The following is a 24,816-nucleotide window of genomic DNA, read 5'->3' on the forward strand; positions in this document are numbered from 1 at the left end:
GACAGGTTATTTAAATCTTTGATTTTGGCTAAGCCAAGACAGGTGGTTTGTTGAACGGTGTCATTTAAAAATATCATTTGTTCTGGGATCATGCAGGCTCTAAACAAAGCTTCTAAACCCTGTACTTGCCATTCTTTTGTACCCCAAACACTTTTCAAATCAACATTTTTTGTCCCAATAATCAAATCCAAAAGTATTCATTTTTTCAAAGAAAGAATCTGAATATATCAATTTTGTGTTGGTTATCATGGTTTTCATCCCTGTCTTGTTTGACAATTTGTAATAAAATGTTTCAGCATTAGTTATGTTAAAACCTGAAAAATATGAATATTTGCCATACACGGTTCTAGAGCTCCCTTTTGGAGGTGTAGCACAATGTTCCCATTGATTAAAATTTAAAACATTTCTAGGTTGTGCAGATTTATGCAAGAAATGGTTACCATAATGGTTATAGCAGTACATGCTGTCATAATTTGTAGAACCCTGCAAATAATCATGTTTTGTAAATTTAGCAGACATTACTAAGTCAGACATCATATTGTTTATACTTTCAAAGTCCCAATCATCAGCAAATGAGTTTGGTTTAGCAAAGTCACTCAAGGAGATCTTGATTTGGTGTGGATATTTCAGGATCTCGACCGGACCATAAATTTCATAGTCAGTGTTGTCCCAGGCTACCCCACCAGATATTGGAATTGCTGTGAAGTTGGCTGAAGAAAGTTCTGAAGAAAGTTCTCTTTTCTCGACGTGTGAAGATGTGTGTGGTTTGAGGACCAAGTTGATGTTCTGACTTGCTGTGTCCATTTTAGCATATTTTCCCTCAATGAAGCGTCCCAAGGTAAATACCATGATGAGCCAAAGTATGAGGATAAATGCACCAAAACCCACCCAAAATTCAATCCATGGAGAAACTAGATATGTTTCTTTCAGTTGTTTCAAAAGTTCCTTAGCTTTGTCTTTAAAGGATTTTGATGATGGCTGTGTCTTTTGTTCGCTGAAGCCTTCAGAGGAATCATCGAAGTTGATGAAGTAACCGGATGCAGTTCTGTCAATTGTTCCAATTGGTTCAGGATTTTTGTTTCTCGCATTTTCACTTGGTACTTCTGTATAGATTGGTGTGTCTCTGCTAAATGTCTTTATTTGGGTTTTCAGAGGTCTAAGTTCTATTGCATTGTTGCATAGTCCTTGTTGTTCTTCTGTAGGCGTTTCGAATGTGATGAGCCTCTTTGATAGGACCTCTGTACTGGTAGCAAACCTTGGTGTTCTGCTACTTATTGGGAGTCCACTTGGCCTACTGTTGGTTATCGGCCACATGTTGTGGTTTTACCAGGTCGATGGATACAACTCGGTTCTCCTTTTTTCCAGCAAGTGGCGGTAGTACAATTGATCTTGTCCCGTTGACAGACAATACAGGAACTGCTTTTCTGTAAGAAGGCCCAAATTCCTTCTTTACCGCGATCTTCTCCCTGACTAGATCCCCGACTTTTGGAATCCAGACAGGTCTTGCTGGGACAGGTGGTGATTCTTCAGTGGTCGTTGGCTGTTCTTTCAACTGTATGTTGCTCAGGTCTTTTCTTGTTTTGTTTAAGTCCTGCAAAATAGCCAAACGGTCTTTGACATCAAAGCTTTTTTCTGTTACCACTGAAGTCTGACTATCAAGGTCAGAGATCAACATCCTAGTTCCGAATAATAATTCGTACGGACTGAATCCCTTCAGAGAATTTCTTGGCAAGTTATTTAGACTACGTTGGACACTTATTAGATGTTTGACCCACCCAGCTCCCGAACCTAATATCCTTTCTATTATAGATTGCTTTCTGTCTTGGTTTTTTCTTTACACCATCCCATACCCTCAGGAAGGAAGTGAGAAGATTCCCGCTGGGCTGTGCTCATTTGGCCATTCTTTCCCCCCCCAGGCTGGATTGCCTGAGAAAAGGAAAAAAAAAAAAAATGGTCGAACGTAGCATGCTCTTAGCGTATATGCCAATTAGACTCGCAAATCTTGTATAACAGTCCGGACGTCAGCCGAGTGCTGTGGATCTACATTATAAGTGGGAACTAGCCTGTATATGTTAATCGCAAGCCATTCTTTTTAGTGGTGATGTTATCTGCCTTGATACGACGAGGTATTAAACTGCTTCTCTCCCCACTGCGATCTCTGTTGCAGTTTGGGCAGTTTTTTACAAACATGGTGTAGTGCAGGCTCATGCCTGGCCACCAGTACCGTGATTGTAATTCTTCCAGAGAATCTTTTAATTTAAGGTGTCTGAGACCCTCGCCCATGTGTGCGTCTGCGATTAACAAGTTTCTCCTGTCCATGTTTGGAATCACTCTATCCCCCACTCCAGGGATTCGAGCAAAAGGAATGGAGTTTGCATCTATGATGTATGTGTAATTGAGTGGATAGTTGATCGGTAACGCCGAGCAGTCGCCTTTTGATGACGTTTTTACTGCCAGCAATGTTTCGCCGTCAATGTATTTTAATGTACGCTTTTTTCGATCTACGGGAGCCGGTTTACTGGCTGCCGCTGCGGCTGTTTCAGCCAATGAATTCCCTACAACGTGAACGCCATCACGCTGATGACTCAGTGAGTGTGTCACGTGAGTCTTTGGTAGTTCTTTTTTCAAAAGAGCTACCTGTTCCCAGAGCAATCTCTGCTTTATTGGTGCATCTGTGTCATCTTTGTAACCGTTCTGAATCCATGTCTGCAAATCCTTGTTATATGCTTTGACGCAGAAATATGAATCTGACACTATAAGCGTCGGGAATTCGCGATCCGCATTATCTAGCGCCATTTTCAAAGCTAATATTTCAGTTTGTAGTTCTGAATTAGTTTCTACTGAGTGTGATTTTGTTAATAGAGGTCTTAGTTTACCTCCGTGCCACACTTCTTTTGTAATCTCACATGTGGGATTGTATGCATGTTCTCCCCAAACGGAGGGTTGAGCATGTCCGTCTGTATAGATTACTCAGGCGTAATGTCGTAGAGGCAGAATGTCGATTGGCAGAGGATACGTTTTTTCATATTTTAGATTTTTTAATTCTTCTAGTTCTGGATCAAAGAAGTAATATACTTTGTCCGTTGTGATTGAATTTACCCATTGCACCATTCTGGATCCAATGTTGTTGTTGGTAAATTACACGGTGTTGTTAATGCTTCAAAGGCTGATTCTGCTGTTCTGACTGTGATATGTCTACCGTCAGCTATGTCTTTTTCTCTAGCTATTGCGGTTTGAACTGCTTGAACAATTTTTCCTTTGTTGTTGAATCTCTGTTCAGCTTTTGTGTACAAATGTGATTTGAATGCAATTGGTACCTTATCTCCCTCATTAGAGGTTAGGTATGTGAATCCGTATTTCCCTGGGATGACTCGGATCACAAGGTTGCGTGTATTATCACGGGTTTCTAATTTTGTTTTAATTAGCATGTCTGTTTGTAAGGATCTCAAAATTTCTGTGTGTGCTTGAGTCCAACTGGATCTTTTAAAGTCTGGTTTAATTAGATCGTAAAGGGGTTTGACCCTTTCTGCGTAATTTGCAATGTAAGTTCTTCCGAAATTTAGGAAGCCTAGAATTGACTGTAGGTTTTTTAGTGTTTTAGGAGCTTGGATTACGGCACATTTCTCTAGGAAATTGTCTGCCAGGCTTTTGCCTTCACTCGATAACTCATATCCTAAGAATAGGACCGTCAGATGGGCAATTCTGGACTTTTTGAAGTTGAATTTGTAACCCTCTGCAGCGAAACCAAGTATTATGGTGTTCACTCTTTTCAAGTGAGTTTCCAAGTCATCATCTGTTAAGTAAATGTCATCGACATAAGATAATGCTTCATCATCATATAGTTGTAGTAATTCTGTTACTCTCGCTGAGAATACCCCCGGGCTGTTCTTGTACCCCTGGGCTAACCGACAGAATTGTTTTTGAGTGCCATTTACTGAGAATGCAGTTAAATATCTGCTCTCTGGTGCTATGTTTTGACAAAAGAATCCATTGGAGATGTCCAAGGTTGTTTTGTATTTTTTGCGCACTATGTTATTCATTAGTGCAGCACTGTGTGAGTTTTGCACTGCAAAAGTTTTGCAACATGTGTTAAGGTGTCGGTAATCCAAAACTAGACGATATGAATTGTCTGGTTTGGAGACCGGAAACAAAGGATTGTTCATTTGTGAGGTGCAAGTTTCAATCACCCCTTGGTATTCTAGCTGATCTAGTATTTCATTTACTTGTTTTTTAGCTTCTTGCTTAATTGGGTACTGCCTTTGTGCAGTAGGTTGTGATTTTAACTGGACTTTGTGAGGAGGAGAATCCCCATCCCATCCTACATGATTTTTATATAAAGCAGGTGCTAAGGCCACTGCCCACTTTCTAGCAAGTGTATATTTTTTATGAATCGGTATTTGATTCGAGAAGGCAGGCATAATTACTTCTTCGCCATGAGGGCACTCCCTGACAAACTCCGGTGGCCAGTCTTTTTCAGCTAGAAGGATGTCATAGCCCTTGGATAGGTTATCCCAAAATAGTCCCCTTATTTTCCTAGTCTTATCTCCCTCTATACGTAATGTTATCTCGTATATTTTGTGGGGCTTGCTAACTCTGGTATCTGCAGTTTCCACTTGAAGGTATTCATTCGTGTCCACTGTCTCCAGATGATTCATAAGGACTTTGCGAGCTATGCTCACCTCTGCTGCGCTGTCTAGCATTGTCTGAGCCCATTCTCCGTTTTTCAGTTGTGTCCTCAGTATTCTCGGCATTGTTAACTACCTTGATACTGGCTACCTTCTTTTTTGGAAATTGTGATTTCTTTTTCAGTTGAGCAGGTTCCTTGTCTTTGGACTTGGCGTGCTCTTCTGATCGTCCTCTTCTTTCCGATTTCTGCGAGGAATTCTGAAAAGATTGAGAGGGACGTGTATCAATGTCTTGATATCTATCAGGTTTTTTAATATTATCCTTATTTCTAAGGTTATATCTATTCCCAGAGGGTTCACTCTGAGGTGACCTTTGTCTCGGGTTTGGAGATTTCTCTCTTCGCCTAGGAGACCTTCCTCTGGACTGGAATTTCTTTTCTTTAGGATTGGATTCTTTATTTCCATCCCAGTTCTTTTTTGGTGAATTACTATTAAAAAATATTTTTTCGGGACTTGTAGTCAGTTGCGGTTTTACTGGTATTCCACCTAGACTATCTCTGCCTAGTTCTTCATAGGATTTTTCTATGATTCTGGCAATTTCAGCTGGTTGGTCTGCTATATCTGTCTCTTTTAACCTCTGGCGGATCGCCACGTTTGCTGCTTCACCTTTTATGTTGGCTAGTAATATAGCCGAGACTTGCTTGAAGTCTTTCAGTAATTTCATACCAAGAGTTAAAGCAGGTTCTGGACCGTATTCATCTTGAATTTGTTTTAGCACATCTGGTATTACCGAAATGGATGGAACACCGTGCGTTTTTGTATAGATGGAAGCAAAGACTGTACCCCAAGTGTCACAGTCCTCAATGTGTGGTGCGATTCCCATTGGGAGACATATAGTCAGAATCCTGTGTTTTTCCAGCGGGGTGGTGTCAGGAAACACCGCCTCTATTTGGGTAATTTTCTGTGCCAACCAGAATGGTATTTGTTCCCGTTTAGCTGGAACTTTACCTAGGCAGGATTGGATGTTCTGTGGTGTAATTTTATTTGTGTTCCCCTGGTGAGGGGTCAGCTGTGGAAGTTTAATCGCTGGCTGAATTGTTGAAGTCCGCATTACATACTGAACTAATTGTCTGTGAATTTTTAGTAGTTGTTTTAGCTGTATTAACAGCTCTGCTGCAGGCATTCTTTCGATGTCTGGATGTGGTGTGTATCCGGCTAGGACCGGCCACGTTGCTCCTGGTCTTCCTAAAGGACCGAGCCTTGTAATGTGATTGTTATGTATTAGGGCGCCATCAAATAAGAGCAAATGCTCTTGGAATTTGAGTGGTACTTCCACCTCCTCGAAAGGAGTGTACTCATTAGGAGGTTCCTCTACTTTGTAATAGTGGAAGTACTTTGTTACAGCATTTGCTGCTGGAAAATGTATCCATGTATAGTATACCTCTGTCTGCCGATATTCGTGTGCCTCGATTACGAATATGACTGTACCACCTCTAGGTGTCAGTCCATTTTCTATAAGTTTTAGAGTTATAGCTCTCCTTTTGGCGACCTGGATGAGTATTATATCCGGGTCTGCATCGAGTGCTGTAGTATCAGCTGCTGCTATTTCAGTAGCTAATCTAATTGCCTCTCTTTCTCCATCACTGTCTCCCATTTTACAGACAGGATGGTATTATGTCTATTTGCAGATCAGGTTTCTTTATGGAAACAGAGATTAGATGCACAATATTCTGGAACTGTTTTATCCTTCAACGTTGACTAGACCAAGAACCATACATAGGAGTTCCCTCCTGCGAGGTTTTGGAGGATATAATAACCTTTCACCCACTCCAGACGTCTTTGGAGTATTTGGGAAAAGGGGTCTGAGTGAGAAAGCACGACTGAGTTACTCTAAATGTCTTACGTTAGTTTTATCGCCCTTTCCAAACACGTTGGGCGCCATGTAGTGTAGCTCCTATTTTCCCAATAGGCTCTGCGCATTGGAATAGTGCCTACAGCAGTAAAGGCCTAGGCCAGACGTTAACTAGGTCTACTACTGTCGATACTAGACTTAATTTTTGGGTTTGCCAGCTAAGCTCAGAGTTCGCTAGAAACTTTCTCGAATGTTCAAGGAAGGATGAACTCCCCTGATTAGACAAGAAGGGATTTAGTTTCTGACAACCATAGAACATGACAACTTTGCTCTCCCCTAATCAAGAGTCAATCTCGAGAGTCGTGTGAGCACAAGGCAATTATTTTACTCAGTCAGTACGTGCATTCTTAGTCTCATCAGAATGTAGAGAAAAGGAAGAGACGGGCGTGTTCAATAAAAGATGTTATTTATTGATCAGTCTCTTTTCTCGTACAAGAGAAATGGATCGATATTATTGCAATACTTATAGTTAAGTAAAGTGCATACATTAGAAGCAATAGTATAAAATAATACTGTAAAAACATTGATATGGTTTCTGAGCCATATGATGTTTAAAATGATTAAAATATATTTACATACACATATACATTTTGACTAAACGTACTCAACTGGTGTTTCTAAATACGCCTACCCCGTGTACCTGACCTAAGTCTAATGCGTGGGCGGGAATAGAAAGTTACAGTTTAAGTTAAGTTTGTTTTTGCCAAGTGAATAACTAAAGAATTCTCTAGGAGGGGTTATTCAGTTCTGTACCTGGAATTTAGGATGAATGAGGAATGGTATCTCTTTCTCTGCTCTCGATATTCCAGGCTGCCTGCGAGGGCTGCCCAGAAGCGCCGGTGCTGGGTCTCTCGGCTTGAGATAGCAGCGCGTCTCTCAGCGCGTCAGGAAGGCGGGGCTGCTTCTGCTCTCGGCTTCGGCAAGTATGGCTGCTCCGTCTTGTCACCACGCGTGTGTTTGCATAGGGCAAGGTCGGCAATATTTATACCTTAAAGGTGCCGAGATTGACGTAAGGATGGACATAGGTACGTCAATAAAGATGTCATACGACTTGCTCGTTAGCACATTCTTTACTAAAGTTCTCTGTGAAATCAAAACAATGGCCGCACGGATTATCCAGGTTGTCATAGGTTTGATTTGTTATGAGAACGTCGTATGCCTTATCAGGGGCTGGAGGAATGTCGCTTGTCTAATTAGATCTCAAGCGTTATGACCTAATCAGATAACACGTTCCTGTGCCGTAGTGTGACTGCGTCAGATAACGGTATCTGCATCATGGGGGTTTTCTTGCCTCATGGGCTGACTGTTAGTTAACTAGCTAGTAAGTTTAACCAGAATAGGGTCAGGAATAGGGGGATCGAATCAGAACCTATAGAAATACACGACAATGACCTCACATATTACATCACTCATGACATTAACACTTTCCGTGCTCATGACGAGCGGCACGGTTGCGCTGTGCTCATGACAGCTCGTCATGACCGTTAGAACGCTCGCACGCAGGGATAATTTCCCCGCTGTGCTGAACGTTCAAAAACGGGTGTGGTCATGACGAGCGGCTCGTCATGAGTACAGCACCGCCGGGCAGCGTGACGAGCCGAGCTCGTCACAAGCACGGCTGCGCCGCGTGCGGCCCCCCTCCCCCCACATACCAGGTGAAAAAGCCCCGCAGCGAAGGGGTTAAACAACATTATTGATGACATCACTGATGAAATCTCTGGCCCTGCACCCACACTTTCTTGGGAAGCCACCCCCTCTAAACTCCCATGATGCGCACTGCTTTTTTGTACATTCGGTTTGAGAATAGGAACGTCGGTCCAAGGGGAAGCTTACAAATGTTGAAAAGAGATTGTGGAAACTTTGCTGAACATACTTAACACTTTTACGTTGTGAATTATTTTACATATGTCATGGAGATTTAAACAAGGAACCCCCTATTCCATAAATTACTTTAAAAAAAGAAACACTTTTTGCCCTGTTTTCTGCTATTTTGTGCATGAAATACAGGCCAAACTGACATATTCTGTGATACATTTGCTTTAACACTGCTTGCATAAATGACACTAAGGGTTTTGCCTTATTTTTCCACCAGTGCAGAGTTTCTCTATTATCACACCATCTCCCTCCATTAGATTAAAAAACACTGCAGCCTCTTTATAGATCTCCTAAACTTAGGAATCTTTCAGGGTGACCCACCCCCCCAAAAATGTGTGGTTTCGAACAGCAGTTATTGTATGGGGAGGAAGAGGTGGGATTACTAGGACTGAGGCCTTGTAGCCCTCTGAGCCAGGGCTCCAATATTTCGGAGATGTGTGGCTATGGGGCTTAGAGGAAGTCGAACTTAAGGAACCACTATTTCTCCTGGTGCCTCTGTCATTGGGGAGAGGATGTGGTCCGTTGGCTAGATTGCCGACTTTGGTGCTGGAAACCAGGGTTCGAGTCTCGGGTCGTGTCCACATCCTGTGATTCTGGGCAAATCGATTAATCTTGGTGCTGGAAACCAGGGTTCGAGCCTCAGGGTCGCGTCCACATCCTGTGATTCTGGGCAAATCACTTAATCTCCCTGTGCCTGAATATGTAATGTAACCGGTGCTCATGTACAGCGCTCCAATACCTTTGAGTCGAGTTTGCGCTATTTAAAATCTGCATAAAAGAAAATGGTGGAGCATTGCCAGGTTAAAAGAATACATGAGTTAGAGATATTTTACACACATGTCGGAAGTCTTCCTTCACCTTGGGAAAAAAAAGAGGCACAAATTAGCCAGCAGGGACAGCTAAGGATTTTTGGGGCCCGGGGCAAAGTGTATTTAGGGGCCCATGTTCGTAACAGCTTTGAATTTATGATCCAATAATGATGTCTTTCATGCCCTCTTTGGCCAGGTCACTGACAGTGTACAGGCACACTCGTCCACATTCTAAATGTAATTACATGTAATATTCAGGTAAAGTGATGTGTGTTTTCCATATTGTAACACAGCAGAAACTCACTAATGTTGCAAATAATATAGATGAAACCCTTCCATTTCTCATATGCGAGGTCCTGTTTTGATCTAAAAGAACCTTTTTTATGGCTGTTGCAGGAAACTTAAACACATCTCTCTGCAAAATGTCTGTAACAGACTGACATATCACCCACAAAAAAAATAAAGTGAAGGAAAATGATATTTAAAACAATCTGTTTAAGAGTTATTCAAGGGAAGGGCATCACTCTCTGTAGAACAGAGCAGGCTCGATCGGGGGTCCCCTGAAAGGCTGGTTCCCTGGCCCAGAGCCCACTTTGCCCATGCCTTTAAACATCTGTTAGTCAGTCATTCGTTCATTTCGGTCAGATTTAAATGGTCTCCTAATGGAGTGCATTCATCAGGGTTGCAAATGACAACTAGAAGCAGAGGCTAGACCAAATAGTAGGATAGCAAACTAGGAACTTAGATATTCCTCATGAACATCAGAAAGTGCTAGCATCCGGGGTGATTGGAAATGTGCTTTTGTGTATCCTGTAAGCATGTTACAGCCAGAAAGCCTTCTGGTTGAACGTGTGGAGTTTTCACCTGGAAGATCAACATTCTCAAGGTCTTCCTGGGGAAAACACAATTTTCTCCTCTCAAGTTCAGGACTGGAAGGTAGTCAATAGATGTTTTTTCAGCAAAAGAAGAATTATATAGATGAGTTGTTCAGTCAGTAAGTCAAATAATCTTTATTCGGTCGTAAGGACCTCAAAAGCACAGGATAAGATAAGTTGCAAACAGATCACACACAATAAAATAACAAGGATAAAATTAGTCAGTTACACATTATTAATTGTCTTTCCGTCGTGTCGTGACTGAGTAATATTGCATACTTGTTCCTTACATCCCTCGCCTTGGTAATCAAATTCAATACTTCGAAACAGATTGTAGGACACTCACAGTGTTGTAAAAACACTAAACCTTCTTAATGAGTTTTAAAACATTTCCCTACTAGAATTGGGCCTTGTTCATATACTGGTGCTGCAACTAATTTTGCTGTTGAGATTCAATCCAGGGCCTGGCTCCCCTGTCCAAGACCACATTGCTTAAGATGGTAATGAGGCTTTGGGTTTGGGTTTTTCTGGGGGTGATAATCTAGAAAAGAGAGGAACTCTAACAACTCAGAATATTTTCCAAGACCTTGGAATTCATGGTAGGTATTTTCTATTAGCAAGCACACATGAGATCGCATTCTACCACTGCTGCAGTCAGACATGCCAGGCTGAGTGTGGGTCACCTTCTAAGGATGATCTAAGTAGTATTTTTGGGCGCGTATGAATGCATCGTTTCTCAGTTCTGCAGGTAGAACGAGTATTCAAAGTAAAAGATCACAACATTGTGGTTCAGGGATTTTTCCACATTTCTGAAAAAGTTGTTTACTTTGAATTTCAAGAAAATATACATTGATAATTCTGATGAAATTGAATTGGAGATGGAGGGGAAATATAAAGAGGCAACAAGTGTGCTTAACTAAAAGTGAGCAAAGTAAATCTCAGGTCTAAAAATATTAAGTGCTCTCTTTCTCGCATCTGTGTTTCAGCAACTAAACATAGTCAACTATAAAATCCTAAATTAATATTTTTTTCTATTTAATTACTGTCAAGGAACCCCCTATTCTGACACTTATTTTCTTTTGAGAGCGAGAGTACCTGCACTTCTTACCAGAAGTGCGATGCTTTTAATTGGAGAGCATCAGCACCTATCAGAAACAAGCAGGTACCCTATTTTTCCATTTGTGTGCTGCTGGCAAATAAAGTGGATATGCTCTTGAAAGATTCTGAGATTAGCGTGCGTTTTACAGAATTTGAATATTTAGGAGGGATTACCAATGAAACTAACACAGTGACCCTTTCTTGGTGAAATACTTTGAATGTTCAAAGGCTCTCAGCCTGATGCGTTGAATGATGAAGGTTCTGGGTCGACAGTAGGGATCTTGGATGAGTTACTTCGCATTACTTTAGAGAAGGTGCAGTTCACAATCAAAGTTGCACACTTATTAATCAGGAGACCTACCTGCAATCACAAAAGTGCCTAACAAAAATGAATGTGTCCATCAGTAACGAAACTGGTGCTCATGTAAAGCGCTCTGATACCCGATGTCTCGTGTCTAGTTCGCGCTATATAAAAGCCTAATATATATATATATATATTTTAAATCACCGACTCCCCACTTTTTCAAACCATGTAACCATAGGTAAAATAGTAGATGCGCCTTTTTGGCTCAGTGCCCTTGTCAAAAAAAGTGTCGAAGCGATTAAATGTGCACTAGTCAACAACAAATTTGCACCACAAAAGTGCACCAGTAAAGACCACTGATTGTAATGCATTTGGTGCATTGAAAGGGAGTCCCCTTCCAACGTCTAAGAACCATTCCTGTCATAAAAGGGCACTGCATGCTGAAAATAAATGTTGTACATTTGAGATTGAGGGAACACTACACCCTTGCCTTACTTATATTGCCACCACCTCTCAACACTGTTTGCTTCTTCCAAAAAAAAGAAAAGCTCACACTTGTAATCGTGTTGCAGCGCCCAGAGATGATTTTAGCGCAAGTAGGATCGAGGTGCTCTAAAAACCACCGAAGAAACAAAATGCACGATGCCTGCGAGAGGGAAGAGAAGTGAGTACTCACCACCAGCGGGAGGGCTCGTGGAATGGGTGCCTGGGCGATCAAGAGTGTCTCACTGGGACAGGGCGGCGGTGCACGGGCCCTCCTCCTGCTCCGGGTCCCTTTCTCCTCCTGGACAATCGGTGACCTAATAACGCTGCTCTTCCTTCATTGTGAATAAACAACTCTTCCGTGAAAAGGTCACCTTCTCCCTTTTGTGTCCCTACGTAAGGTGTGGGCGTGGGTGGACTCAACGAAAGAAACTGAAGGTTCACATGGGAGGTGGACCGGTCCCCGGGGAGCCGCCGTGACAGGACGTCTGCCTGCCTGGAGACCTCATCCGGCGCGTTGACATTTCAGCGCGCGCCTGCCTTGAAAGCAGACCCTCTTGCTATGCACCTCTTTTTGGTGATAAATTCGCAACGCTCAGAATGCAAATCATCGTCATAACGTGCCCCAAGGGAAACTACTATGAATGAGGCCAGGTGCCCAACGCCCATAGGGCTAAGAGGGCTTCACTCACCGTTCGCTCACATGGGCACTCTTGTCACCCACACACCCCAGAGGGTTAATGTGCCTCCTTCATAGAACGTGTACACTGCAGATCACAGAACTGAGTGTGAGTAAACTATGAGTAAGTTATAAAAAAAGGAAATGTTTGCCATAAAGGTGCTATAGGTGCAATGTTGGTGAGTGGTAGTGAGGGAATCATGGAGAAGGAGGAAATGGGGAGGGGCCGCCAAAAAGACTGTTGCAGGGTAGGTGACCAGTGCTAGAGCCAACCCTGACTGGGAGTGTAAGCCCCCCTCCCCCCAAGTTCGACTCTAGCTGCCCCCTGATTGAGGCTACCTTTTTCTCAAGGTAAAAACTCCTCACTTGAACTCTGGGTATTTTTGACACTAACATTTGTCAAACAGCAAATTATAAATGGCAAATTGTAAACCATGCCATTAACAGGTGACAAATTCTCTGGCGATACAACAGTGCCCCAAAAGGGAGAGGTAACTTCGTCACCAGGTGCCAAGACATGACACTGCAGTTCCACTCTCAGTTTAATACCTGCACTGGGCTTCAATCTGTAAATATATAAAGGATTTTTACAGAAAACGTGTATGAGGATTGCTAAGGAACTTAGGGCCAGATGTATGAAGCCTTTTTCCCGTTCACAAATGGGTCGATTCTCAGAATCGTCCCGTTTGTGAACGGGAAAAAGCCTTTTGGGATGTATCATCCTAAAAGGCCCTCGCAAAATAGGGAATCACAAAATTTGTGATTCCCTATTTTGCACATGCATTTAAGGAATCGCAAATTACGATTCCTTATATGCACTTCTAGAAGCACCCAAGTTGTGCAATTTTGCCTTAAGAAATCGCAAATTACCACCTACTTCACATTGGTGCACTTTTTTGCATTTTTCAAAGTGCCATGTTGCGCACATACATGCACTTAGGGCATGTATGTGTACCACATGTGCACACATGCATATTTCAGGTGTGCATCAGGGTGTTCTTTTGGCACCCTTGCACCCTTGAAATTGCATTTGCATTTTGCGAGTATCTATTGGGCACTTGCAAATTGCGAATGTCTTCCCTTTCATTCGTATAGGCCTCTAGGCCCATAGGAATGGATGAGAAGGTATTCCTTAATTGTCAATCGCAATTTGAAATTGGCAATTAAGGAATTTGTAGGAATCGCAATTATTATTGCGAAACCTACACACATTGCATTTTGCGAGTCCTTAGTATCGAATCGCTTAAATTCGCTATTAAGGACTCGCAAACTGCAAAGAGGATACATCTGCGCTGTAGTCATTTATTTGGTCAAACTTTATTTAAGTACAATTGTATTAACACAATGTGACTAAAATATAGTGAAATCAAAATTTTCTGTGGACAAAACCGATGGAAAGGTTAGCTAATGAAGACCTCAATTGCAAACCATCTTTTTAGCATGACATTATTTCATTGTTCCTGTTTCACTCTGTGCACAGACGATTCATGCACAAGCAACTTTGTAAACACTGCTTCCAGATTTAATGTAGTTGTCACATGTATAGAATGTTGATTCTTTCTTTAGGGCGGTGGTTGACTTGCCCTTGTATAATCAGTGGCGTAGCAAGGTCAGGTGGTACCAGGTGCGGAAAATTTCTTGTCATTCCAGGCTTCACAAAATGGCAAAAGTATATGTTTAAAACACTTATTTTTGCCATTTTGTCACCTGCTTCAGAGAGGACACCCGGGGCAGCCGCAATCCACCGCAGCCCCCTTCCTACAACACTGTGTATAATAATTAACAATATGTGTGCTAACTATTGAGATGCTTAGAGAGCATCAGGGATGGGAACTGCATTATACGAATCTGTTGGAAAGTGCGAAATAATGTTGTTTTTAGAAACTTCATCTTTCTTCCTTTAACCTGATTGGTCTAATTTGTGTGATTCTTGTACAATTTTATTCATATAGTATAGTGCACTACAAGTGCCCAGGGCATTCAAATTAAATGCTACTAGTGGGCCTGCTACATTGATTGCACCACCCACTTAAGTTGCCATTTAAACATGTCTCATGCCTGCCATTGGAGAGCCTGTTTGTACAGTTTAAATTGCCATGTCCACCTAGCAAGTTAAACCTCTTGCCAGGCCCAAACCTTCCTTTTTAATACATATAAATCACCCCTAGTCCCTGGACAGATCAAGGGCAGGGTGCAGTGTATTTAAAAAGTAGGACATGTCCTGCAAGTGAAAATCTATTACATTTGTTTCACTACTGCAAGACCTATCTCTCCCATAGGATAACATAAGGATTACCTTACTACATTTTATAAGTATAATTCCCAGTTGTGAAGAGATGGGATTTTTCAAGTTTGGTGTCTGGGGGAGTAGCGATCTAGTGTCCCGGATTCGGACCGGACTGGCAACATGAATGGAGGCTATAATGCGGAAGCGCAGTGGGCGGGCCAGCGGCACGCCAAAGGCAAGCCTGTCTGCACCCGTCCGTGCCAGGACGTCGCCAGACGCCATAAATGCTGCCGGGGGTATGAGAGATGTGTTGACATACTCTCGTGATGATCTGATGGCTACTAGAAACTCAGTTAGTCTGTGCATCCTCCCTGAGGGCCCGTTTTGCTGTAATGGTTGTGGTTTTGATTCTTGGGCCACAACGCCACCAAATCCTCCCCCGCCTTCATCTAGGCCCATCATTAAAATTCTGAGTCCCAACTGTCACTCTTTAGCTAAACACTTCCTGGACGTATACGACTTGGTGCAGGATGAATCCCCTGATGCTCTTTTTCTAACAGAGACCTGGCTCTCTGATGATATGGTTGCTGAGCTTCCCCAGGGCTATAGCATTCGGACTCTAAACAGAGAGTCTAGGGGACGCGGTATTGCGGTCATTTTTAAATGTTGTTATAGGTGTACCTTTGCCAAAGAAACCGTGGCAGGTTGGGAATGTGCGCACTTTGGGATTACCTTTAACGCTAACTACACCATGTCCGGGCTATGAGAGCGGCCAACTTCAGCATTATTGGGGATCTGAATTTACATTTAGACAGACACACTGACACGGAAGTGGGTAGCTTCTTAGCAGACCTTGCAGCTTGTCAGTTAATCCTACTGGTCTCAGGTCCCAAGCAGTCCACTAGCCATCAGCTGGACCCGGTCTTTTCCAATCTCTCATCTCTTACAGTTAATACTCCTGTTCCGGTGTGCTGGTCAGATCACTATCTGATCTCCATGACTCTGCCGGGCATAGAACCTTTGCAAAAGGTAGCTCAGAAGGCCTCTTTTAAGCCCCCCTGGCATAAACTGAATTTGGAGCAGTTTAATGCCCTTTTCTCTCTGAATACCCCCAGTCTGCCTGCCGACCCGGACGTAGCCTATAAAGCGCGTTGCGAATGGATCGCTCAGTCGCTGGACTCACTTATTCCTGCAAAGTGCTCAAAAGAGCCGAAATTCTAACTCCAATCCTTGGTTCAATGACCGGCTGGCTACAATGCGCAAAACATGTAAAAAACTGGAACGGGTTTGGAGACGGGACTATGAGCCAGTCTCAAAGGGACGCTATCAGTCCACCATCAAGAGTTACCACAGGGCTATCCAATCAGAATGGGCAGCCTACTTTGCAAATTAAATCAAGGCGAGTAGTAATTGTGCCAAAAGCATCTTCTCAATACTTAAAGATATTAAATCAAGGAAGACCTCAACTACACCTGCGATCACGTCAGATCAGCAATGCGAGGACCTTGCCGCTTTCTTTGTTAGGAAAGTGGAAAGCATCTATATGTCCTTCTCACCAGTTCCAACGTAACTAAGTTCTGTGCATAGAGCCCCTGCTATGGAAGTCTTGCGGCCTTCTGCCAATTTCACAGGACGAGCTGCGTTTGCTATGTAGCAAAGTTAAATCTGGCTATCCTGCTGACCCTCTTAAGCCTGACCAATTTATAAAATCTCTGCTTGTACTCCTGGCACCTCTGTGCCCGGTGATTAATACATCTCTTTCTACGACAGTCGTCCCTAAAATTTGAAAGCAGGCAACTGTGTTCTCGCTGCTTAAAAAACCCACGTTGGACCCAGCTAAACCAGAAAACGTCCGCCCTATATCTCTTCTGCCTTGGGCATCCAAGATTACAGAGGCTTACATCAACTCTATGCTAACAGAGTTTTGGAACCATAATGCTGTTCTAGACCCCCTCTCAGAATGGCTTCTGCCCAGGTCACAGCACAGAGACAGCTCTCCTAGCTGCGACAGAACATCTGCGGACAACATTAGATGCCTGGCGCACTGCAGCACTGATATTATTGGATCTCAGGGCTGCGTTTGACACGGTCTCCCACCAGATCCTATTTCATCGTTGGGAGGAGGCCGGCATAGTGGCCCTTGCCTTGGATTGGTTTAGATCCTTTCTCTCTGAAAAGACGGTCCAGGTACAACAGTCCCTTTTCACTCCCTTGTCCAGTCTATTAGACAAGGTGTGTCACAAGGCTCAGCTCTGAGTCCAATTGTATTCAATCTATAGGTTCAAGCACTGTCAGCAGTGGCCAGTAGAAGAGGGCTCACTATTGTCTCTTACGCCGACGACACACAGTTGGTGGTGGTACTCTCTGACAACTCCATGCAAGATGCTCCTAAATTCCGGAGCGATCTTACAGCGATCGTGGAGTGGATGACTGCCAACTGTCTCCAGCTTAACGCCAACAAGTCTGAGGTGTTGTTGGTTGGAAGAGACACTGAGCTATGGAATGAGCAATAGTGGCCCGCAACACTTGGTGGTGCACCTATCCCTAAGCAGGTAGTAAAAAATCTGGGGGTCTGGATGGACTCGGCCCTTAGTTTTCAAGTTCAAACAAAGAAAGTGGCAGGGACCTGTTTTGGTCTACTATGGGGGCTGAAACTTCTGCTGTTTTTTTTTTTTCATCCACCCGACAAGTCATCGTCCAGGCTTCGATTTTGTCAAGACAGGACTATGCCAGCTCACTCTATCTAGGGATGAACAAGGCAGAGGTTATGCGACTGCAGAGGGTCCAAAATGCGGCTGCCAGAACCCTGCATGGTCTCTCCAGAAGCTGCTCTACAGCCAAGGCCTTCCATCAGCTGCATTGGCTGCCGGTGGCTAAGTGGATGGAGGTTAAGGCTCTCTGCATGGCCTTTAAAATTCTAAACTTCTCCTCCCCAGGTATTTTAGACAACTTACTTGTGCCTTATACACCTACACCCCAACTTCGCTCTATGGGGCAGCACCGGGTGGTTGGTCCCCGGATCACGAGGATGCATGCTAGGGGGCGTTTTTTTCGCACCCTAGCAACAAAACTCTGGAACTCCCTCCCGTTACAGATCCGCAGCCTGAATAACTACCAGGTCTTCCGGAAGGCAATCAAAACACATCTCTTCACTCTGATGTAGGCCCTAACCCCTTCTATGGTCCTTCTACTCTGCTGTCAGCGCCAGGAAGCCTCTTTGCTGGGGCAGCTGTGCGCTACACAAGATTATATATAACATATATAACATGACAAGCTTCAATAAAGAAACTGCATCTTACCTGATTTCTCCACGTCTTCCTTTTACTGGAGACGACTGGATTTGGATCCTGGACCGGCAGAGCACATTTTTCCTGATTTGAGCCTTAAACAGTGGTTTCTCCTCATCACATTCCTTTGCTGACAGCTAACACCTCCTCATTTGCGATTGGAGACTGTTTCCTCTCAAATGACTTTCGGAGACTGGTAGGATCCATTTCTTTTCTTATAGTGGATTTTATGCACTCAGCTGTTGGTGCCTCGCCCTGGTTCCTCGCCCTGAGCTTGCATTGGTTCCTCGTGCTGCAGTTCCTAACTCTGACGTGCTCCTGTGATTTTGTCACATCGTTTAATGTCCTCAGCCTATGTGAGAATGCACGGCGGCCATTTTGGCTCTGGATTGAATTCCATGTGAATGCCATATCGATGCCCTCATGCTACGTGTGGACGTACATCAGACATTTTTCTTCTGGACGAAAACCTAGTGATTCCCACATCACGATCGGCTGTTTGCGCATCGCGGTGATACGCACACCCATTTTATGCTTAATAATTACGTCCAACTAGTGTGTTTGGTGAAACGTACACCATTGCCATAGCAACCTCATTCTATTTATGACTTTTTCTGGCATTACGACGCATAGCAAACCCAGTTATTCCCACATCACGATCTGCTGTTTGCGCATCGTGGTGATGCACACACCTATTTTATGCTTAATAATTATGTCCAACTAGCATGTTCGGTGATACGCACACCATTGCCATAGCAACCTCATTCTATCCACAAAGTTTTCTAACATTACGATTCATACGAACCACGTTCCTCATGTTGTGTATTGGTGATACACACCTAACCAGTTTTGTTTTCTTTACTACATGCGCACGTCGGTGATGCGCACACAAGTTTCTGTGTTTAATTCCCAATCATGTGCATGCCGGTGATGTGCACACCACGTATTTTACTAACATTTGTATAAAGTTTATTCTCCTTTCAGGGCATAGGTGATGCACACACCTTAACACCATTTCGTCTTCCTCATTCTAAACTGTGTCTCAAACAACTTGCATTTTTACTTTAAATTTTTTTAATTACTTTTTTTTTCAAAATGCAACAATCTGTACTTCCTTCATCTCCTTTTCTCTCTAATCCGGGAAATCCTCCAGTGGAGTGGGAGTTGTGGCTAGAAGGTTCTGAGGCTTATTTAGAAACTATTGAAGCAGAATTATTTTACGCAAAAGAAAAAACTAGCTTTATTGCGTCACTCTTTGGGCACAGAAGGAAGGAAAGTTTTAAAATACTTACCTCCAGCTCTAGTTATGGGGGAGGGTGATGCTACAGATGAATATGCTTCTGCTATAAGGATGATAGATTCCACGTTCAAAGAGAAGCGTTGCATCATTATGGAAAGGCGTAGGTTTTACATGAGAAAACAATTGCCCCGTGAACCTGTTGAGGCCTTTATGAGCGATCTAAGGGTTTTAGCAGCTACTTGTGATTACAAAACTTTTGAGGATTAAATGTTGAGCGATCAGTTAGTCGAAAAGGCCAACAGTAAAAAGATTCAAGAGAAACTTTTAACAACGTAGAATTTAACTTTGGATAAAGCTTTGGAAATAGCTAAGAACATAGAAACTGCAGCCATGTACATGGAACAAATGGCTTTGGAGACCAAGGTCCATGCTGTCTCAGCAGAAAAGGTTTTGAGTAAGAAGGAGGTCAAGTATGACAACCGCAGACCATTAGAATGTTACAGGTGTGGTAGCAGGATCATTTAGGAAATGCTTCTTTTTGTCCTGCTGCTGATAAATATTGTGCCAAATGCAAAAAGAAAGGGCATTTTTCCAAGGTTTGCAAATCCAGACCAGCTTATACTAACACCAAAACCTCAACTAAAAAGGTCTTTTCAATTGATACCAAATCCGAAGTGGATCCTAATTCAGACAGTGAGGATGGTAATGAAATTATGATGATATCTAATGCTGACGAATGTCAGGTTGAAGAATCCCTAAATGTTTTAGGTGTTCCTCATAATGCCAGTCTTGTAGTGAGTGTTCCACAAGTGCTAAAGCTTCAACTTGCCACTGTCAAGCGGCCATACTATCAGATTGGGGTAAATGGTAATCACATGTCCATGATGGCTGATTCTGCAGCCGCGGCCGTTAGTGGGAGTACCTGCCGGGCGGTGACGTGGGGAGGGGCAGGGGCAGGGTGGGCGGTAGTAATTTATGGATTACGGACTTTAACAGGTAAGTAAACATATAAATAAATAAAACGAATTTTGTTGCGCGCACTGCATCGCACTTGGTGATGCAGTGCCCGCAACGAAATTCGTTTAATGTATTTATATGTTTACTTACCTGTTAAAGTCCGTAATCCATACATTACTAATTCCCACTCGGCCCCTCCCCCTCCCCACGTCACCGCCCGGCAGGTACTCCCACTACGGGCCGCGGCTGTGATTCTGGTACTTTTTTCACTTTAATTGGTCCTGAGGAATGGAGTCGGTTAATCGATGTTCCCTTGAGAGAATCCTTAGTTAAACCTGTAGCTTATGGGGTAAGAATTTGATTGTTCCCTAACTTTCAAATAGCACTCAACTCCGACCACTGTTTATGAGGCAAAAGAAGGATCTTCACTTCTTGGGTGGTTGGAACAGAAAAATGTGGGCATCATTTTGGATCCAAATAGTCCTGAACAGGTTCTCCTTAAAGATGATTTCAAGCTTGTTTTAAATGTGGGGACACATGATTGGAAAGCAGATTTTCCACGTGTTTTTAGTGAAGGTCTTGGTAAAATTAAAAGGTTTTTCTCAACAGATAGTTTTGAAGCATAGAGTTCAATCCGTGGTGCACAAACTCAGACATGTACTTTTAGTTATGAAGGAAGAATTATCTTGAGAACTTGAATCTTTTTGCACTCAAGGCATCATCGAGCCCATAGAAAGCTCAGAGTGGTTGTCCCCTGTAGTTTTGGCCAGAGAAGGTAATGGGGCTCTTACAATGTGCATAGACTTGAGGGATCTAAATGATAGTATATGGGTAGACAAACATCCTCTGTCCAACATCACAGAGACGTTGAGTTCTCTTAAAGATGCAAAACTATTTACTACTTCAAACATGTCTTCGGCTTATCATCAGATTACACTCAAGAAAGATTGTCGCCATCTTACATCTTTTGTCACTCCTTCTGGCACCTACAGATTCAAAAGAATGCATTTTGGTCTTGCGTCAGCTTCGGTTGTATTTTAAAGAGTCATGGAGGCAATGTTTTCTAATGTTCCCAATGTCAAATGCTTTCAAGACGATATATTCCAATGTCAAATGTTTTCAAGACGATATATTGGTTTATGGTAAAAATATGGAAACTCATGAGAAAACTTTGGCCATGGTTTTATCGATTCTAACTGACCAAGCTGCAACTTGCAGCGAAATGTAAATTTGCTGTGGATGAGGTGAACTACCTGGGTTACAAATTGTCTGCCAAGAGGGTTGAACCTAAGGAAGATTTGATTATGGCCATGAAGGGTTTCCCTACTCCACAGAACAAGGACCAACTTCGATCTTTTTTTGGCATGTTAGAATGTTATGCCAGGTTTATCCCCAACTGCATTATTAAGACACATAACATGAGATGGCTTATGAAGAAGAATCAACATTTTTTATGGTCATCTGATCTAGAGAAGGAATTCCAGTCAATAAAATTAGAATTGAGTAATGCCATTCCTTTACAACCTTTCGACACACATGATCAGTCTATTGTAGTCACTGATGCCAGCCAGTATGGTTTGGGTGCTGCTCTTCTTCAAAAATGAGACGGGAAGGAGGAAGTAGTAGCTGCTGCCTTGCATCCTTTAAGAGGTGCCGAGTCCACTTACTCTGTTGTAGAGCGTGAAGCTTTGGCTTGTTGGTGGGGTGTGGATTACTTTAGGCAATACTTATAGGGTTCAGAGTTTATCATTCGTATGGACCACAAGCCTTCTGTTAAATTGTTCTCAACTAAAGACGCTAGTAATGTCACTCCTCGCATTGCCAAGTGGCATTACAGAGTGGTGGAATTTCATTTTCATTTGGAGTATATTCCTGATGTTAAAAAACATTTTTGTGGATTATTTATCCAGATTGCCTCTTTCGAATGAACAATCAGGTGAACAGTTGGAGGATGAAATTCGTATTGTGGCCTCTTTGATGGATTCTGGTTTTAATTGTATTTCAGAGGAAGAGTGGAAATTTTCAGTTCAGCAGGATCAATTGATTCAAGAAGTTGTTGGCATGTTAGGTAAGGGTTGGATACCAAAGGAGGGTAATGTGAGTTCATTTAAATATGTTTTTCCTGAGTTAAATATGCATTCAGGTATTTTGAAGAGAATGGATTTATTGGTAGTGCCTGTTTTGTTGCAGAGCAAGGTTTTGGTTCTTGCCCATGAAAGCCATATAGGTATGAAGGCCATGAAGAGAAGACTTAGAGAAGTTTTTTGATGCCCTGGAATGGATCGTTCAGTTGAACATTTTGTGAGAGACTGCATTTCATGTGCTGTCAGTGATAAGATCCAAATTCACATTTCCCAGTGCCATCCAAGCTGTTCCGGTTCCTGACAAACCATGGGTCAAATTAGCTTTAGACATCATAGGACCCATGTTTGTTTTGGATGAACGGAGCAGGTATGGTTTGGTGGTGGTGGATTATGGTTCTAGGTGGCCCAAGGTGAAATTTGAAGAGGTTATGGATTTTTTCCTGTCTTTATTTTTGAGGGAAGGTGCTCCAATCGAACCCGTCACTGACAATGGGGTGCATTTCATGTCTAAAGTGTTTCAAGAGTTTTTGTGTCATTGGGGCATCAAACACATCACTACTTCCTTATATCACCCCTCAGCAATGGGTTAGTCTAGCGCTGTAACTGGGTCATAAAACATAGCATTCAGTTATCCATGGCCAATGGTTTAAACTGGAAAAAGGAACTGGTACATTTGATGGGGGCTTTATGTACCACTCCCAATGTTGTCACCAAAGTATCTCCTGTTGCATTATTAAAGGGCAGGTTAGCTTCCACTAAATTGGTTAGACCCTGGATGCGGGATTTAAATGTTTCTAATGTGAAACTTGAGTTCGTGAAAAACAGTTGTGACACAGCTCAGACTAATTATGTTAGTAATGAACCAGTTAAAGGAGTAAAAAGAAGGGGATTGGGTTAAATTGAGACTTCCTGGTTTTGTTGCCAAAGGTCATTCCAAATATTCTTGTCCCAGGCAAATAATTATTTTGAAAAAAGTAGATCTGTTAAACGGAATGATGGTAATGGTGGAATATGGAGAAGTTGTCCAAACAGAGATCTGTTAGTGACCATTACATGACTCCCACTTCTCCAAGCGTGCCCAGCTCCATCATTTAAGGTGAGCCTAGTTCTAATGCTTCTGCAAGAGAAAGGAGACCTCCTGTTTGGTTCAAGGATTTTGTTAAATCTTGATTCATTTTTAATCATGATCCTGGTTGAGGTTCATGTGTATGTTTTTGCTTTTGTTTATTTTGATTTATTTTTCAAATGTATGCATTATGCATAACATTTCTTTTCTCATTGTTGTAAGGGAAGAGATGTGTTGGGTTCTGTATACCTTTAACTCTTGCACATGCCACTATGACCATGAGTTCCATGTTGGAATGGTGGCATATGGAACTGTCAGGAGGGCAGCTCGTGTTGCTGTCTGCTCTGACCGGTCATTTACTATTGGATGTTAACAAGCTTCAGTTAAGAAACTTCACCTTACCTGATTTTTCCACGTCTTCCTTTTAGATACCAATGATGAAGCTTGACTCTATTATGTTTGTGAGGTTTCCTCTTCCATAAAGGATGACGTTTTTTGAAAACCACAGCTTAAGCTCTAAAAAAGGAAAATAAGTTCTGTTGTTTTTCTACTCTGATTCTCAGAACGGGTCTGTTATATCCCAGTTCTGTATTTCTCTCTAGCCCTGTGTGTGACGTCCACCTGTCACCTCTCCTCCGCGAGAGCATCCATTGTCACCATACCCCTTTCTATTGGTTCCCAACGTTCCACCCTTCCCTCTGTTCCACTGCCAACTGCCTAACTGCCATTCCTGAGATTACCTTCCTGACCCACGCACCGCATCAGGTGTGGGGCTGTTCTTGAATAAACCTGTTCCTGATTCCTACTGCTGAGTACGTGTAATCTACTTTCTACAAGTAGCGACGAGCGGAAACAACAGCCCCTCACCGCGGACTTCGTGAATTAAAAGTTATTCAAAGAACTTTACTAGAAGTTTCACCCGTGATCTTGATGAACGGCCTTCCTACCTGGTTTGTGTCGAACTTTCATACGTTGAATCTTGAGCGACGTGGGAGTGTTTTCCAGCCTTCCGATTCCTGTGCATTGATGTGTGTCGTCCAGTTCGACCTCTGCTACTGTGACGCGACTGGCTCCTGAACCTGCCTTGCCATCGCGTGATCTGCTACAGCCACGATTGCCAATTCATGTGACATCAGGTCAGTTTTGGGGCATCTGCCCATCTCCCTGAGTGATTGGGTGGTCGTGCGCGTCCTTCGGATATAATCCTGTCAGCTGTTTCGCGCCTTTCTGGAGCACGGTCTGCGCATGTCTAAGCGCGTAATGCGTCATTGAAACGCAGCGTCAGGCGCCATCTT

At 42.8% G+C, this 24,816-nt stretch overlaps 1 pseudogene across 1 annotated transcript in view; it reads right to left on the bottom strand.

Moving 5' to 3' along the window:
* LOC144752526 (trypsin-like) overlaps nt 1-18,585 on the bottom strand; it is a 77,030-nt pseudogene extending 58,445 nt beyond the window's left edge. Inside the window, exons 1-2 of the transcript XR_013594123.1 lie at nt 18,296-18,585; nt 12,175-12,316 (exon numbers count right to left, since the gene is read on the bottom strand). The product of XR_013594123.1 is annotated as a trypsin-like (transcript). The remainder of the gene's footprint in view (nt 1-12,174; nt 12,317-18,295) is intronic.
* Nucleotides 18,586-24,816: the final 6,231 nt, after the last annotated feature.

The sequence above is a fragment of the Lissotriton helveticus genome, chromosome 5_1, assembly GCF_964261635.1.
Source record: "Lissotriton helveticus chromosome 5_1, aLisHel1.1, whole genome shotgun sequence".
Taxonomy (NCBI): domain Eukaryota; kingdom Metazoa; phylum Chordata; class Amphibia; order Caudata; family Salamandridae; genus Lissotriton; species Lissotriton helveticus.